The 14,878-nt window shown below is 42.6% G+C and overlaps 1 protein-coding gene across 2 annotated transcripts in view; it reads right to left on the bottom strand.

The window, feature by feature from the left end:
• LOC117335783 (cytochrome P450 3A29-like) overlaps window positions 1-14,878 on the bottom strand; it is an 83,516-nt gene that overhangs the window by 17,774 nt on the left and 50,864 nt on the right. The gene's annotated exons all lie outside the window — the stretch shown is intronic.

Here is a 14,878-nt window from a genome sequence, read left to right as displayed (position 1 = left end):
AATATTATAAAGGCTGGGTATATCCTTAAAAAGGTAGGCAAACACAATGTTATAAAGGCTGGGTATATCCTTAAAAAGGTAGGCAAACACAATATTATAAAGGCTGGGTATATCCTTAAAAAGGTAGGCAAACACAATATTATAAAGGCTGGGTACATCCTTTAAAAGGTAGGCAAACACAATGTTATAAAGGCTGGGTACATCCTTAAAAAGGTAGGCAAACACAATGTTATAAAGGCTGGGTACACCTTAAAAAGGTAGGCAAACACAATGTTATAAAGGCTGGGTACATCCTTAAAAAGGTAGGCAAACCCAATGTTATAAAGGCTGGGTACACCTTAAAAAGGTAGGCAAACACAATGTTATAAAGGCTGGGTACATCCTTAAAAAGGTAGGCAAACACAATGTTATAAAGGCTGGGTACATCCCTTAAAAAGGTAGGCAAACATCGTCTTGTACAATGACTAGTACAGTATGTACACTGTCACCTTCATCAGACCAATGACTAGTACGGTATGTACACTTTCATCTTCATCAGACCAATGACTAGTACGGTATGTACACTTTCACCTTCATCAGACCGATAACTAGTACGGTATGTACACTGTTACCTTAACCCGACCAATGACTAGTACGGTATGTACACTGTCACTTTCATCAGACCAATGACTAGTACGGTATGTACACTGTCACTTTCATCAGACCAATGACTAGTACGGTATGTACACTGTCACTTTCATCAGACCAATGACTAGTACGGTATGTACACTGTCACCTTCGTCAGACAAATGACTAGTACGGTATGTACACTGTCACCTTCATCAGACCAATGACTAGTACGGTATGTACACTGTCACTTTCATCAGACCAATGACTAGTACGGTATGTACACTGTCACCTTCATCAGACCGATAACTAGTACGGAATGTACACTGTCACCTTCATCATACCAATGACTAGTACGGTATGTACACTGTCACCTTCATCAGACCGATGACTAGTACGGTATGTACACTGTCACTTCATCAGACCAATGACTAGTACGGTATGTACACTGTCACTTTCATCAGACCAATGACTAGTACGGTATGTACACTGTCACCTTCATCAGACCAATGACTAGTACGGTATGTACACTGTCACCTTCATCAGACCGATGACTAGTACGGTATGTACACTGTCACTTTCATCAGACCAAAGACCGGTACGGTATGTACACTGTCACCTTCATCAGACCAATGACTAGTAAGGTATGTACACTGTCACCTTCATCAGACCAATGACTAGTACGGTATGTACACTGTCACCTTCATCAGACCGATAACTAGTACGGTATGTACACTGTCACCTTCATCAGACCAATGACCAGTACGGTATGTACACTGTCACCTTCATCAGACCGATGACTAGTACGGTATGTACACTGTCACTTTCATCAGACCAATGACTAGTACGGTATGTACACTGTCACTTTCATCAGACCGATGACTAGTACGGTATGTACACTGTCACCTTCATCAGACCAATGACTAGTACGGTATGTACACTGTCACCTTCATCAGACCGATGACTAGTACGGTATGTACACTGTCACTTTCATCAGACCAAAGACCGGTACGGTATGTACACTGTCACCTTCATCAGACCAATGACTAGTATGGTATGTACACTGTCACTTTCATCAGACCGATGACTAGTACGGTATGTACACTGTCACCTTCATCAGACCGATGACTAGTACGGTATGTACACTGTCACTTTCATCAGACCAATGACTAGTACGGTATGTACACTGTCACCTTCATCAGACCGATGACTAGTACGGTATATACACTATCACTTTCATCAGACCAATGACTAGTACGGTATGTACACTGTCACTTTCATCAGACCAATGACTCGTACGGTATGTACACTGTCACCTTCATCAGACCAATGACCTAGTTACGGTAGTACACTGTAACTTTCATCAGACCGATGACTAGTACGGTATGTCCGTCACCTTCATCAGACCAATGACTATGTACGGTAGTTACACTGTCAACTTCTCAGACCGATGACTATTACGGGATGTACACGTACTTTCATCAGACCAAAGACCGGCTACGGTATATGTACACTGTTTCACATTCACAGAACAATGATAGATATGGTAGTACCTGTCACTTTCATCAGACCGATGACTAGTACGGTATGTACACTGTCACCTTCATCAGACCAATGACTAGTACGGTATGTACACTGTCACTTTCATCAGACCAATGACTAGTACGGTATAAACACTGTCACCTTCATCAGACCGATGACTAGTACGGTATATACACTATCACTTTCATCAGACCAATGACTAGTACGGTATGTACACTGTCACTTTCATCAGACCAATGACTCGTACGGTATGTACACTGTCACCTTCATCAGACCAATGACTAGTACGGTATGTACACTGTCACCTTCATCAGACCAATGACCAGTACGGTATGTACACTGTCACCTTCATCAGATCAATGACCAGTACGGTATGTACACTGTCACCTTCATCAGATCAATGACTAGTACGGTATGTACACTGTCACCTTCATCAGACCAATGACTAGTACGGTATGTACACTGTCACCTTCATCAGACCAATGACTAGTACGGTATGTACACTGTCACTTTCATCAGACCAATGACTAGTACGGTATGTACACTGTCACTTTCATCAGACCAATGACTAGTACGGTATGTACGCTGTCACTTTCATCAGACCAATGACTAGTACGGTATGTACACTGTCACTTTCATCAGACCGATGACTAGTACGGTATGTACACTGTCACTTTCATCAGACCAATGACTAGTACGGTATGTACACTGTCACTTTCATCAGACCGATGACTAGTACGGTATGTACACTGTCACCTTCATCAGACCAATGACTAGTACGGTATGTACACTGTCACCTTCATCAGACCGATGACTAGTACGGTATGTACACTGTCACTTTCATCAGACCAATGACTGGTACGGTATGTACACTGTCACCTTCATCAGACCAATGACTAGTACTGGTATGTACACTGTCACTTTCATCAGACCGATGACTAGTACGGTATGTACACTGTCACCTTCATCAGACCGATGACTAGTACGGTATGTACACTGTCACTTTCATCAGACCAATGACTAGTACGGTATGTACACTGTCACTTCATCAGACCGATGACTAGTACGGTATGTACACTGTCACTTTCATCAGACCAATGACTAGTACGGTATGTACACTGTCACTTTCATCAGACCGAATGACTAGTACGGTATGTACACTGTCACCTTCATCAGACCAATGACTAGTACGGTATGTACACTGTCACCTTCATCAGACCGATGACTAGTACGGTATGTACACTGTCACCTTCATCAGACCAATGACTAGTACGGTATGTACACTGTCACCTTCATCAGACCAATGACTAGTACGGTATGTACACTGTCACTTTCATCAGACCGATGACTAGTACGGTATGTACACTGTCACCTTCATCAGACCAATGACTAGTACGGTATGTACACTGTCACTTTCATCAGACCGATGACTAGTACGGTATGTACACTGTCACTTTCATCAGACCAATGACTAGTACGGTATGTACACTGTCACCTTCATCAGACCAATGACTAGTACGGTATGTACACTGTCACTTTCATCAGACCAATGACTCGTACGGTATGTACACTGTCACCTTCATCAGACCGAATGACTAGTACGGTATGTACACTGTCACCTTCATCAGACCAATGACCAGTACGGTATGTACACTGTCACCTTCATCAGACCGATGACTAGTACGGTATGTACACTGTCACTTTCATCAGACCAATGACTAGTACGGTATGTACACTGTCACTTTCATCAGACCAATGACTAGTACGGTATGTACACTGTCACCTTCATCAGACCAATGACTAGTACGGTATGTACACTGTCACCTTCATCAGACCAATGACCAGTACGGTATGTACACTGTCACCTTCATCAGATCAATGACCAGTACGGTATGTACACTGTCACCTTCATCAGACCAATGACTAGTACGGTATGTACACTGTCACCTTCATCAGACCAATGACTAGTACGGTATGTACACTGTCACCTTCATCAGACCAATGACTAGTACGGTATGTACACTGTCACTTTCATCAGACCAATGACTAGTACGGTATGTACACTGTCACCTTCATCAGACCGATGACTAGTACGGTATATACACTATCACTTTCATCAGACCAATGACTAGTACGGTATGTACACTGTCACTTTCATCAGACCAATGACTCGTACGGTATGTACACTGTCACCTTCATCAGACCAATGACTAGTACGGTATGTACACTGTCACCTTCATCAGACCAATGACCAGTACGGTATGTACACTGTCACCTTCATCAGATCAATGACCAGTACGGTATGTACACTGTCACCTTCATCAGATCAATGACTAGTACGGTATGTACACTGTCACCTTCATCAGACCAATGACTAGTACGGTATGTACACTGTCACCTTCATCAGACCAATGACTAGTACGGTATGTACACTGTCACTTTCATCAGACCAATGACTAGTACGGTATGTACACTGTCACTTTCATCAGACCAATGACTAGTACGGTATGTACACTGTCACCTTCATCAGACCAATGACTAGTACGGTATGTACACTGTCACTTCATCAGACCGTTGACTAGTACGGTATGTACACTGTCACTTTCATCAGACCAAAGACCGGTACGGTATGTACACTGTCACTTTCATCAGACCAATGACTAGTACGGTATGTACACTGTCACTTTCATCAGACCGATGACTAGTACGGTATGTACACTGTCACCTTCATCAGACCGATGACTAGTACGGTATGTACACTGTCACTTTCATCAGACCAATGACTAGTACGGTATGTACACTGTCACCTTCATCAGACCGATGACTAGTACGGTATTTACACTGTCACTTTCATCAGACCAATGACTAGCACGGTATGTACACTGTCACTTTCATCAGACCAATGACAAGTACGGTATGTACACTGTCACCTTCATCAGACCAATGACTAGTACGGTATGTACACTGTCACCTTCATCAGACCAATGACTAGTACGGTATGTACACTGTCACCTTCATCAGACCAATGACTAGTACGGTATGTACACTGTCACTTTCATCAGACCAAAGACCGGTACGGTATGTACACTGTCACTTCATCAGACCAATGACTAGTACGGTATGTACACTGTCACCTTCATCAGACCAATGACTAGTACGGTATGTACACTGTCACTTTCATCAGACCAATGACTAGTACGGTATGTACACTGTCACTTTCATCAGACCAATGACTAGTACGGTATGTACACTGTCACTTCATCAGACCAATGACTAGTACGGTATGTACACTGTCACTTTCATCAGACCAATGACTAGTACGGTATGTACACTGTCACTTTCATCAGACCAATGACAGTACGGTATGTACACTGTCACCTTCATCAGACCAATGACTAGTACGGTATGTACACTGTCACCTTCATCAGACCAATGACTAGTACGGTATGTACACTGTCACTTTCATCAGACCAATGACTAGTACGGTATGTACACTGTCACTTTCATCAAACCAATGACTAGTACGGTATGTACACTGTCACTTTCATCAGACCAAAGACCGGTACGGTATGTGCACTGCCACCTTCATCAGACCAATGACTAGTACGGTATGTACACTGTCACTTTCATCAGACCAATGACTAGTACGGTATGTACACTGTCACTTTCATCAGACCAATGACCAGTACGGTATGTACACTGTCACTTTCATCAGACCAATGACTAGTACGGTATGTACACTGTCACGTTCATCAGATCAATGACTAGTACGGTATGTACACTTTCACCTTCATCAGACCAATGACTAGTACGGTATGTACACTGTCACTTTTATCAGACCGATGACTAGTACGGTATGTACACTGTCACTTTCATCAGACCAATGACTAGTACGGTATGTACACTGTCATCTTCATCCGACCGATGACTAGTACGGTATATACACTGTCACTTTCATCAGACCGATGACTAGGACGGTATGTACACTGTCACTTTCATCAGACCAATGACTAGTACGGTATGTACACTGTCACCTTCATCAGATCAATGACTAGTACAGTATGTACACTGTCACCTTCATCAGACCAATGACTAGTACGGTATGTACACTGTCACCTTCATCAGACCAATGACCAGTACGGTATGTACACTGTCACCTTCATCAGATCAATGACTAGTACGGTATGTACACTGTCACTTTCATCAGACCAATGACTAGTACGGTATTTACACTGTCACTTTCATCAGACCAATGACTAGTACGGTATGTACACTGTCACTTTCATCAGACCAATGACTAGTACGGTATGTACACTGTCACTTTCATCAGACCAATGACTAGTACGGTATGTACACTGTCACTTTCATCAGACCAATGACCAGTACGGTATGTACACTGTCACTTTCATCAGATCAATGACTAGTACGGTATGTACACTGTCACGTTCATCAGATCAATGACTAGTACGGTATGTACACTTTCACCTTCATCAGACCAATGACTAGTACGGTATGTACACTGTCACTTTCATCAGACCAATGACTAGTACGGTATGTACACTGTCACGTTCATCAGATCAATGACTAGTACGGTATGTACACTTTCACCTTCATCAGACGAATGACTAGTACGGTATGTACACTGTCACTTTCATCAGACCGATGACTAGTACGGTATGTACACTGTCACTTTCATCAGACCAATGACTAGTACGGTATGTACGCTGTCATCTTCATCAGACCGATGACTAGTACGGTATATACACTGTCACTTTCATCAGACCGATGACTAGTACGGTATGTACACTGTCACTTTCATCAGACCAATGACTAGTACGGTATGTACACTGTCACCTTCATCAGATCAATGACTAGTACAGTATGTACACTGTCACCTTCTTCAGACCAATGACTAGTACGGTATGTACACTGTCACCTTCATCAGACCAATGACTAGTACGGTATGTACACTGTCACTTTCATCAAACCAATGACTAGTACGGTATGTACACTGTCACTTTCATCAGACCAAAGACCGGTACGGTATGTGCACTGTCACCTTCATCAGACCAATGACTAGTACGGTATGTACACTGTCACCGTCATCAGACCAATGACTAGTACGGTATGTACACTGTCACCTTCATCAGACCAATGACTAGTACGGTATGTACACTGTCACTTTCATCAGACCAATGACTATTACGGTATGTACACTGTCACTTTCATCAGACCAATGACTAGTAAGGTATGTACACTGTCACTTTCATCAGACCAATGACTAGTACGGTATGTACACTGTCACTTTCATCAGACCAATGACCAGTACGGTATGTACGCTGTCACTTTCATCAGACCAATGACTAGTACGGTATGTACACTGTCACGTTCATCAGATCAATGACTAGTACGGTATGTACACTTTCACCTTCATCAGACCAATGACTAGTACGGTATGTACACTGTCACTTTTATCAGACCGATGACTAGTACGGTATGTACACTGTCACTTTCATCAGACCAATGACTAGTACGGTATGTACACTGTCATCTTCATCAGACCGATGACTAATACGGTATATACACTGTCACTTTCATCAGACCGATGACTAGTACGGTATGTACACTATCACTTTCATCAGACCAATGACTAGTTCGGTATGTACACTGTCTCCTTCATCAGATCAATGACTAGTACAGTATGTACACTGTCACCTTCATCAGACCAATGACTAGTACGGTATGTACACTGTCACCTTCATCAGACCAATGACTAGTACGGTATGTACACTGTCACTTTCATCAGACCAATGACTAGTACGGTATGTACACTGTCACTTTCATCAGACCAATGACTAGTACGGTATGTACACTGTCACCTTCATCAGACCAATGACTAGTACGGTATGTACACTGTCACCTTCATCAGACCGATGACTAGTACGGTATGTACACTGTCACTTTCATCAGACCAAAGACCGGTACGGTATGTACACTGTCACTTTCATCAGACCAATGACTAGTACGGTATGTACACTGTCACCTTCATCAGACCAATGACTAGTACGGTATGTACACTGTCACCTTCATCAGACCAATGACTAGTACGGTATGTACACTGTCACCTTCATCAGATCAGTGACTAGTACGGTATGTACACTGTCACTTTCATCAGACCAATGACTAGTACGGTATGTACACTGTCACTTTCATCAGACCAATGAATAGTACGGTATGTACACTGTCACTTTCATCAGACCAATGACTAGTACAGTATGTACACTGTCACTTTATTCAAACCAATGACTAGTACGGTATGTACACTGTCACTTTCATCAGACCAAAGACCGGTACGGTATGTGCACTGTCACCTTCATCAGACCAATGACTAGTACGGTATGTACACTGTCACCTTCATCAGACCAATGACTAGTACGGTATGTACACTGTCACTTTCATCAGACCAATGACTAGTACGGTATGTACACTGTCACTTTCATCAGACCAATGACCGGTACGGTATGTACACTGTCACCTTCATCAGACCAATGACTAGTACGGTATGTACACTGTCAATTCATGAGACCGACAACTAGTACAGTATGTACACTGTCACCTTCATCAGACCAATGACTAGTACGGTATGTACACTGTCACCTTCATCAGACCAATGACTAGTACGGTATGTACACTGTCACCTTCATCAGACCAATGACTAATACGGTATGTACACTGTCACTTTCATCAGATCAATGACTAGTACAGTATGTACACTGTCCACTTCATCAGACCAATGACTAGTACGGTATGTACACTGTCACTTTATCAGACCGATGACTAGTACGGTATGTACACTGTCACCTTCATCAGACCAATGACTAGTACGGTATGTACACTGTCACCTTCATCAGACCAATGACTAGTACGGTATGTACACTGTGACTTTCATCAGACCAATGACTAGTACGGTATGTACGCTGTCATCTTCATCAGACTGATGACTAGTACGGTATATACACTGTCACTTTCATCAGATCAATGACTAGTACGGTATGTACACTGTCACTTTAATCAGACCAATGACTAGTACGGTATGTACACTGTCACTCTCATCAGACCGATGACTAGTACAGTATGTACACTGTCACCTTCATCAGACTAATGCCTAGTACGGTATGTACACTGTCACTTTCATCAGACCAATGACCGGTACGGTATGTGCACTGTCACCTTCATCAGACCAATGACTAGTACGGTATGTACACTGTCACTTTCATCAGACCAATGACTAGTACGGTATGTACACTGTCACTTTCATCAGACCAATGACTAGTACGGTATGTACACTGTCACTTTCATCAGACCAATGACTAGTACGGTATGTACACTGTCACTTTCATCAGACCAATGACTAGTACGGTATGTACACTGCCACTTTCATCAGACCAATGACCAGTACGGTATGTACACTGTCACTTTCATCAGACCAATGACTAGTACGGTATGTACACTGTCACGTTCATCAGATCAATAACTAGTACGGTATGTACACTTTCACCTTCATCAGACCAATGACTAGTACGGTATGTACACTGTCACTTTCATCAGACCGATGACTAGTACGGTATGTACACTGTCACTTTCATCAGACCAATGACTAGTACGGTATGTACGCTGTCATCTTCATCAGACTGATGACTAGTACGGTATATACACTGTCACTTTCATCAGATCAATGACTAGTACGGTATGTACACTGTCACTTTAATCAGACCAATGACTAGTACGGTATGTACACTGTCACTCTCATCAGACCGATGACTAGTACAGTATGTACACTGTCACTTTCATCAGACTAATGCCTAGTACGGTATGTACACTGTCAATTCATGAGACCGACAACTAGTACGGTATGTACACTGTCACCTTCATCAGACCAATGACTAGTACGGTATGTACACTGTCACTTTCATCAGACCAATGACTAGTACAGTATGTTCACTGTCACCTTCATCAGACCAATGACTAGTACGGTATGTACACTGTCACTTTTATCAGACCGATGACTAGTACGGTATGTACACTGTCACCTTCATCAGACCAATGACTAGTACGGTATGTACACTGTCACCTTCATCAGACCAATGACTAGTACGGTATGTACACTGTCACTTTCATCAGACCAATGACTAGTACGGTATGTACGCTGTCATCTTCATCAGACTGATGACTAGTACGGTATATACACTGTCACTTCCATCAGATCAATGACTAGTACGGTATGTACACTGTCACTTTAATCAGACCAATGACTAGTACGGTATGTACACTGTCACTCTCATCAGACCGATGACTAGTACAGTATGTACACTGTCACCTTCATCAGACTAATGCCTAGTACGGTATGTACACTGTCAATTCATGAGACCGACAACTAGTACAGTATGTACACTGTCACCTTCATCAGACCAATGACTAGTACGGTATGTACACTGTCACCTTCATCAGACCAATGACTAGTACGGTATGTACACTGTCACCTTCATCAGACCAATGACTAATACGGTATGTACACTGTCACTTTCATCAGATCAATGACTAGTACAGTATGTTCACTGTCACCTTCATCAGACCAATGACTAGTACGGTATGCACACTGTCACTTTTATCAGACCGATGACTAGTACGGTATGTACACTGTCACTTTCATCAGACCAATGACTAGTACGGTATGTACACTGTCATCTTCATCAGACCGATGACTAGTACGGTATATACACTGTCACTTTCATCAGACCGATGACTAGTACAGTATGTACACTGTCATTTTCATCAGACCAATGACTAGTACGGTATGTACACTGTCACCTTCATCAGATCAATGACTAGTACAGTATGTACACTGTCACCTTCATCAGACCAATGACTAGTACGGTATGTACACTGTCACTTTCATCAAACCAATGACTAGTACGGTATGTACACTGTCACCTTCATCAGACCAATGACTAGTACGGTATGTACACTGTCACTTTCATCAGATCAATGACTAGTACGGTATGTACACTGTCACCTTCATCAGACCAATGACTAGTACGGTATGTACACTGTCACCTTCATCAGACCGATAACTAGTACGGTATGTACACTGTCACCTTCATCAGACCAATGACTAGTACGGTATGTACACTGTCACCTTCATCAGACCAATGACTAGTACGGTATGTACACTGTCACCTTCATCAGACCAATGACTAGTACGGTATGTACACTGTCACCTTCATCAGACCAATGACTAGTACGGTATGTACACAGTCACCTTCATCAGACCGATAACTAGTACGGTATGTACACTGTCACCTTCATCAGACCAATGACTAGTACAGTATGTACACTGTCACCTTCATCAGACCAATGACTAGTACGGTATGTACACTGTCACTTTTATCAGACCAAACACCGGTACGGTATTTACACTGTCACCTTCATCAGACCGATAACTAGTACGGTATGTACACTGTCACCTTCATCAGACCGATGACTAGTACGGGATGTACACTGTCACCTTCATCAGACCGATGACTAGTACGGTATGTACACTGTCACCTTCATCAGACCAATGACTAGTACGGTATGTACACTGTCACCTTCATCAGACCGATGACTAGTACGGTATGTACACTGTCACTTTCATCAGACCAATGACTAGTACGGTATGTACACTGTCACTTTCATCAGACCAATGACTAGTACGGTATGTACACTGTCACCTTCATCAGACCAATGACTAGTACGGTATGTACACTGTCACCTTCATCAGACCAATGACTAGTACGGTATGTACACTGTCACCTTCATCAGATCAATGACTAGTACGGTATGTACACTGTCACTTTCATCAGACCAATGACTAGTACGGTATGTACACTGTCACTTTCATCAGACCAATGAATAGTACGGTATGTACACTGTCACTTTCATCAGACCAATGACTAGTACAGTATGTACACTGTCACTTTATTCAAACCAATGACTAGTACGGTATGTACACTGTCACTTTCATCAGACCAAAGACCGGTACGGTATGTGCACTGTCACCTTCATCAGACCAATGACTAGTACGGTATGTACACTGTCACCTTCATCAGACCAATGACTAGTACGGTATGTACACTGTCACTTTCATCAGACCAATGACTAGTACGGTATGTACACTGTCACTTTCATCAAACCAATGACTAGTACGGTATGTACACTGTCACTTTCATCAGACCAAAGACCGGTACGGTATGTGCACTGTCACCTTCATCAGACCAATGACTAGTACGGTATGTACACTGTCATTTTCATCAGACCAATGACTAGTACGGTATATACACTGTCACTTTCATCAGACCAATGACTAGTACGGTATGTACACTGTCACTTTCATCAGACCAATGACTAGTACGGTATGTACACTGTCACTTTCATCAGACCAATGACTAGTACGGTATGTACACTGCCACTTTCATCAGACCAATGACCAGTACGGTATGTACACTGTCACTTTCATCAGACCAATGACTAGTACGGTATGTACACTGTCACGTTCATCAGATCAATGACTAGTACGATATGTACACTTTCACCTTCATCAGACCAATGACTAGTACGGTATGTACACTGTCACTTTCATCAGACCGATGACTAGTACGGTATGTACACTGTCACTTTCATCAGACCAATGACTAGTACGGTATGTACGCTGTCATCTTCATCAGACTGATGACTAGTACGGTATATACACTGTCACTTTCATCAGATCAATGACTAGTACGGTAATGTACACTGGTCACTTTAATCAGACCAATGACTAGTACGGTATGTACACTGTCACTCTCATCAGACCGATGACTAGTACAGTATGTACACTGTCACCTTCATCAGACCAATGACTAGTACGGTATGTACACTGTCACCTTCATCAGACCAATGACTAGTACGGTATGTACACTGTCACTTCATCAGACCAATGACTAGTACCGGTATGTACACTGTCATCTTTCATCAGACCAATGACTAGTACGTATATACACTGTCACTTTCATCAGACCAATGACTAGTACGGTATGTACACTGTCACTTTCATCAGACCAATGACTATCGGTATGTACCACTGTCACTTCATCAGACCAATACTAGTACGGTATGTACACTGTCACTTCATCAGACCAATGACTAGTCGGTATATTACCACTGTCACTTTCATCAGACCAATGACTAGTACGGTATGTACACTGTCACATTGCATCAGACCAATGACTAGTACGGTATGTACACTTTCACCTTTCATCAGATCAATGACTATACGTTATGTACACTGTCACCTTCATCAGACCAATGACTAGTACGGTAGTACACTGTCACTTTCATCAAACCAATGACTAGTACGGTATGTACACTGTCACCTTCATCAGACCAATGACTAGTACGGTATGTACACTGTCACTTTCATCAGATCAATGACTAGTACGGTATGTACACTGTCACCTTCATCAGACCAATGACTAGTACGGTATGTACACTGTCACCTTCATCAGACCGATAACTAGTACGGTATGTACACTGTCACCTTCATCAGACCAATGACTAGTACGGTATGTACACTGTCACCTTCATCAGACCAATGACTAGTACGGTATGTACACTGTCACCTTCATCAGACCAATGACTAGTACGGTATGTACACTGTCACCTTCATCAGACCAATGACTAGTACGGTATGTACACAGTCACCTTCATCAGACCGATAACTAGTACGGTATGTACACTGTCACCTTCATCAGACCAATGACTAGTACGGTATGTACACTGTCACCTTCATCAGACCAATGACTAGTACGGTATGTACACTGTCACTTTTATCAGACCAAACACCGGTACGGTATTTACACTGTCACCTTCATCAGACCGATAACTAGTACGGTATGTACACTGTCACCTTCATCAGACCGATGACTAGTACGGGATGTACACTGTCACGTTCATCAGGCCAATGACTAGTACGGTATGTACACTGTCACTTTCATCAGACCGATAACTAGTACGGTATGTACACTGTCACGTTCATCAGACCAATGACTAGTACGGTATGTACACTGTCACCTTCATCAGACCAATGACCAGTACGGTATGTACACTGTCACCTTCATCAGACCAATGACTAGTACGGTATGTACACTGTCACTTTCATGAGACCAAATACTAGTACGGTATGTACACTGTCACTTTCCTCAGACCAATGACTAGTACGGTATGTACACTGTCACTTTCATCAGACCGATGACTAGTACGGTATGTACACTGTCACTTTCATCAGACCAATGACTAGTACGGTATGTACACTGTCACTTTCATCAGACCAAAGACTAGTACGGTATGTACACTGTCACCTTCATCAGACCAATGACTAGTACGGTATGTACACTGTCACCTTCATCAGACCAATGACTAGTACGGTATGTACACTGTCACTTTCATCAGACCAATGACTAGTACGGTATGTACACTGTCACTTTCATCAGACCGATGACTAGTATGGTATGTACACTGTCACTTTCATCAGACCAAAGACCGGTACGGTATGTACACTGTCACCTTCATCAGACCGATAACTAGTACGGTATGTACACTGTCACCTTCATCAGACCAATGACTAGTACGGTATGTACACTGTCACCTTCATCAG

The sequence above is a fragment of the Pecten maximus genome, chromosome 10 (assembly GCF_902652985.1).
Source record: "Pecten maximus chromosome 10, xPecMax1.1, whole genome shotgun sequence".
Classification (NCBI taxonomy): Eukaryota; Metazoa; Mollusca; class Bivalvia; order Pectinida; family Pectinidae; genus Pecten; species Pecten maximus.
Note: the sequence above shows the minus strand (reverse complement) of the source record. Positions and strands in the feature narration are given on the sequence as shown.